The sequence below is a fragment of the Carcharhinus amblyrhynchos genome, unplaced genomic scaffold (genome assembly GCF_965287045.1).
Source record: "Carcharhinus amblyrhynchos unplaced genomic scaffold, sCarAmb.v2.hapA scaffold_47, whole genome shotgun sequence".
NCBI lineage: Eukaryota > Metazoa > Chordata > Chondrichthyes > Carcharhiniformes > Carcharhinidae > Carcharhinus > Carcharhinus amblyrhynchos.
This window is the reverse complement of record NW_027649788.1, coordinates 119710-125397: the sequence shown is the minus strand read 5'-3', so window position 1 is coordinate 125397 and position 5688 is coordinate 119710. Positions and strand designations below refer to the sequence as shown.

The 5688-nt window shown below is 41.8% G+C and overlaps 1 long non-coding RNA gene across 1 annotated transcript; it reads right to left on the bottom strand.

The window, feature by feature from the left end:
* Positions 1–1466: 1466 nt before the first annotated feature.
* Positions 1467–2458, bottom strand: LOC145337344 (uncharacterized). The gene is made up of 3 exons (XR_013885347.1): positions 2268–2458; positions 1675–1748; positions 1467–1518 (listed from the first exon to the last, which is right to left on the bottom strand). It is a non-coding gene; the product is annotated as an uncharacterized LOC145337344 (long non-coding RNA).
* Between the last annotated feature and the right edge of the window lie 3230 nt (positions 2459–5688).

Sequence of the window (5688 nt, the reverse complement as noted above, 5' to 3'; positions counted from 1 at the left end):
CTATACAGCACCATCCTTTTAAGCAACATTTCCTGACTTTTCTGGCTCCATCCTCCCTGGTTATAGCTGTCCAATCTCACTGGTTCCATCATTCTGGGGATAGACTGTCTGATCTCACAGGCTCCATACTCACTGGGTTAAACACTGGTTGGTCTCATTGGCTCCATCCTTCCTGGGACATGCACTGTGATGATTTCAATAGCTCCAACCTCCCTGCATTGCACACGATGTAATCTTACAGCCTCCCTACTCACTGGCTGACATACTAGTGCCCTGTTGGTGTGCTTTGTGTCTGGATCTGTCCCCAAAACTGAGCACATGCATTTATGGTGAAACACAATTACAGATTGCAATTTTAAACCAAACTGCAATGAATGTTTAGCTTTGGATTGCATTGAATATATGCATGCTAGAAGATTATTTAAATAATATTTTCAAAGGACAATTGGACAAATACAGGAAAGTGAAATAGTTGCATATGGTAGAAGTGAGGAAAAGATGAACTAAGATTGCTCTCATAGCGACCCAGCAAAGATTTGACAAGCTGAATGTCCGCCTTTATTCCTGCAAATGTTCTAAGAACATAGAACATAAGAAATAGGAGCAGGAGTAGGCCATCTAGCCCCTCGAGCCTGCCCCGCCATTCAGTAAGATCATGGCTGATCTGTCGTATCTCAGTTCCACATTCCTGCCCTCTCCCCATAACCCTTAATCCCCTTGCCTATCAAAAACCTATCAACCCACGTCTTAAAAATATTTAGCGAGGCAGCCTCCACCACTTCAACGGGCAGAGAATTCCAGAGATTCACCACCCTTTGAGTGAAGAAGTTCCTCCTCAACTCTGTTCTAAACCTTTATCTTGAGGCTGTGCCCCCTAGTCCTATTGTCCTTTCTGAGCGGGAAGAGCCTCTCCACCTTTATCCTATCCATCCCATTCATCATCTTATACGTCTCAATGAGATCTCCCCTCATTCTTCTAAACTCTAACGCGTACAAGCCTAGTTTATTCAGCCTCTCCTCATAGCTCAACCCCCTCAACTCCGGTATCAGCCTAGTAAACCTCCTCTGCACTCCCTCCAAGGCCAAAATATCCTTGCGTAAGTGCGGCGACCAAAACTGCACACAGTACTCCAGCTGCGGCCTCACCAGTGCCCTATACAGCCGCAGCAAGACCTCCCTACTTTTATATTCAATCCCCCTCGCTATGAAGGCCAGCATCTCATTCGCCTTCCTGACCACCTGCTGCACCTGCAGGCTGGGTTTTTGCGACTCATGCACAAGGACCCCGAGGTCCCTCTGCACCGTCGCCTGCTGCAGTTTTTCGCCATGTAAGTAATAGATATAATTCTACGATATAATTCTTTCAATATTACTTTACTACATACAATCTAAGACTGGTCTGTTAGCAGTATTAAAACATGGTAACAGTGGTCACTATCTTCTAGGTCCTACCTTACATTTGTGCACCAGATTCCGAGAGAAGGGATAGTGTTGATTCTGTAGTTTATGGAACACACCCTATGTACAGTTCAATTACACATCAGAATCATTATGGTGACCTTTAATTGAACAGTACAACTCGCTCAACCCTATTCTCTGGTACAGAGGTTGATGCGAATGAGACATAGCATTCTTTATGTTGAAATTTTCTGATTGCTGATATTTTTGACACACCAATTAATCCCGTGTGCGGTAAATCTCCTTCTCTTCAAATTCTGGTTCAGTAGGCCTTGTAGAGAAATCATGCCCTGTGTGCAGGTATGGCCTAAAACCTTAGTTTCATTGAATGTAACTATGTTCTTGGTTATATCATTAAACTGGAATGCTTGGAGGGTGTTTAAATTAATAGCCAAGCAATAACCTGAAACACCAACTGTTCACTCTCCACAGAAGCTGTCTGACCTGTTGAGTAATTCCAGCATTTTATTTTCATTGCCAAGGACAGTACTTGTTTATTGGGTTCAGATACAATAGGAAATACAAAAAAAAAGTCTAATATGTCTCATTCATTGCCTCATCCTTATTAATTCTGCTAGTTACATCTTCGAAGAATTTCAGTTCATACGTGAAGCATGATTTCCCTTTCATAAACCTATGCAGACTGAGTTCAAACCAACCACTGTTTTCAAAATGTTTTGCTCTAAAATTTTTGATAAGGGTTCTAGAATTTTCTGCACCACTGAATTTTCAACATCAGGTTTACTAGATTATATTCCCCTTCTTTCTCTCTACCACCCTTTTTAATTAATGGGTTTAGATAACCTCACCTCCAATCTGTAGGAACTGTCCCAGACCTCGTAGAATCTTGCAAGATGACCAGAAATGACCAGTGATGATCTCAGTGGCTCGGGCTGCTTCCTTAAATACTCGGGATGTAAGTTATCCTTCCCTAAAAAAAAAAGTCAATCTGCAAACTCAAGAGGTTCCCCAAAAACACTTCTCTACTGATACTGATCTCCTTTAGCTCTTCCCTTTCTCTAAGCCCTGTGCTGGCCCACAATTCTGATATGCTATTTGTGTCCCCCACTGTGAAGATGGAACCAACACGTGTATTCAGTTGGTCAGCACATTTCTTTGTTGTTAATTAAAAATTACCCTTTTTCTGACAGTAAGTGTCCTTCATTTGTTTTCAGCAGACTGTTTCTATGTGTATGTGAAAAGAAATAATCAGTTTTTATGTTTCCACCCCCCCCAAACTTACTCACGTACTCTCTTTTCCCTTACTAAGCAGTTCCCTGTCCCTCTTTTGCTGAATTAAAAACTGTTCCCAATCGTGATTTTTTTCAGTGTGCATTGTTTATGCCTGACCCTTGGATCTAATATTTTATAAAATTTCCCTTGGAAGCCATGGTTTTGATATTCTTGCGTAAGACAGGAATAAATAATTCTTGCAGTTCAACCATGAACCTTGACTGTTAGCAATTGCCTATACAGCGTCACCATTTTAAGAAACATTTCCTGACTTTTCTGGCTCCATCCTCCCTGATGATACGCTATTTGATCTCACTGGTTCCTTCATTTTGGGGATAGACTGTCTGGTCTCACAGGCTCCATGCTCCCTGGGTTAAACACTGGTTGGTCTCATTGGCACAATCTCCCTGGGATCCGCACTATGATCATTTCAATAGCTCCAACCTCCCTGCATTGCACAATATGTAATCTTATAGCCTCCATACACATTGGCTTACACATTAGTGCATTCTTGTTTGGCTTTGGATCTGGATCTGTCCTCAAAAACGAGGACATATATTTATGGTGAAATAAAATTACGGATTAAGATTTTAAACCAAACTGCAATGAATGTGTAGCTTTGGATTTCATTGAATATGAGCCTGCTAGAAGTTTATTTAAATAATGTTTTGAAAAGAGAATTGGAAAGATATAGGAAAGGGAAATAATTGCATATAGTAGAAGTGAGGGAGAGATGAAATAGGATTGCTCTCATGGAGACTCAGCAAAGATTTGACAAGCTGAATGGCTGTCTTCATTCCTGCAAATGTTCCATGATATATTTCTTTCAATATTACTTAACTACTACATACAATCTAAGACTGGTCTGTTTACAATATTAAAACATGGTAACAGTGGTCACTATTTTGTAGGTCTTACCTTATTCCTATGCACCAAATTCTGAGAGAACGGATCATGTTGTAGATTCTGTAGTTTATGGAACAAACTCCGTGTGACCTTTTAATTGAACAGTACAATGCTCTCAACCCTATTCCTTGGTACAAAGGTTAATCTGATTGAGATACAGCATTATTTATGTTGAACGTTTCTGATAGATTGTTGATTTTTTTGACACCACCAATTAATCCCATGTGTGGTACATCCCCTTTTCTTCAACCTGTGGTTCAGTGGACCTTGTAGAGAAATCATGTCCTGTGTTCAGGTATGGCTATAATACCTTAGTTACATTAAATGTAACTATGTAACCTGATTATTATCTAAATACAAAAAAAAACAGATATCATGATATCAACAATCGATAACAAACTATCACAGATGCTAGAAACTGAAAACAGAGGAGGCTGGAAATGCTCACAACGTGTTCGGCAGTATCTGCGGTGAAGGGGCATAACGAGTTCTGATGAAAGATGATCGAGTTTGTTGACAGAGAAAGAACGAATGCCAGAATGATTTTAACAACAATAATGGCCATATTGGCTTTAAAAGGGCTATTCTGGCGAGGAACCGTGGTGCACTAAAAAAGTTGATTCGTTGGTTAGGAAGAAAAAGGAGGCTTATGTTCGGATGAGGCTTGAGGGCTCAGGTAGTGCATTAGAAAGTTTTAGATTGGCTAGGAGGGAGTTGAAGAGGGAGTTAAGAAGGGCTAAAAGAGGACATGAGATGACTTTGGCTGATAGGATTAAGGAGAACCCTAAGGCGTTTTACAGGTATGTCAAGAACAGAAGGTTAGTTAGGGCAAGATTAGGGCCAGTTACAGACAGTAGAGGGAAGTTGTGTGTGGAACCGGAGGAGATTGGAGAGGCTTTGAACCAATATTTCTCTTCGGTGTTCACGCAAGGGGACATGAATATAGGAGGACACTGGGGTGCAGGGGTGTAAAATAGATAGTATTGCAGTTGATACGGGGGATGTGCTGGATATTTTAGAGGGTTTGAAAATAGATAAGTCCCCTGGTCCGGATGGGATTTACCCTAGGATTCTCTGGGAGGCAAGAGAGGTGATTGCGGAGCCTCTGGCTCTGATCTTCAGGTCGTCGTTGGTCTCTGGTATAGTACCGGAAGATTGGAGGACAGCAAATGTTGTCCCATTGTTTAAGAAGGGGAGAAGAGACTTCCCTGGGAATTATAGACCGGTGAGTCTTACTTCTGTGGTGGGTAAGGTTTTGGAAAGGATTATTAGAGACAGGATTTATAGTTATTTGGAGAGTAATGAATTGATTAGAGACAGTCAGCATGGTTTTGTAGCGGGTAGGTCGTGCCTTACTAACCTTATCGAGTTCTTTGAGAAAGTGACCAAAGAGGTGGATAGGGGTAAGGCAGTTGACGTGGTGTATATGGATTTTAGTAAGTCGTTTGATAAGGTTCACCATGGTAGGCTTCTGCAGAAAATGCAGATGTATGGGATTGGGGGTGATCTAGGTAATTGGATCAGGAATTGGCTAGCAGATAGGAGACAGAGGGTGGTGGTTGATGGTAAATATTCGTCATGGAGTTCAGTTATGAGTGGTGTGCCTCAGGGATCTGTTTTGGGGCCACTGCTGTTTGTAATTTTTATTAATGATCTGGATGAGGGTATAGTTGGGTGGATTAGTAAGTTTGCTGATGACACCAAAGTCGGAGGTGTGGTAGATTGTGAGGAAGGGTGTCATAGTTTGCAGGGTGACTTAGAAAGGTTGCAGAGCTGGGCCGCGAGGTGGCGGATGGAGTTTAATGTGGAGAAGTGTGAGGTAATTCATTTCGGTAGGAATAACAGATGTGTGGAGTATAGGGCTAACGGGAGGACTTTGAATAGTGTGGAGGAGCAGAGGGATCTAGGTGTATGTGTACATAGATCCCTGAAAGTTGGGAATCAAGTAGATAAGGTTGTTAAGAAGGCATACGGTGTCTTGGCGTTTATTGGTAGGGGGATTGAATTTAGGAGTCGCAGCGTCATGATGCAACTGTACACAACTCTGGTGCAGCCGCACTTGGAGTATTGTGTGCAGTTCTGGTCCCCACA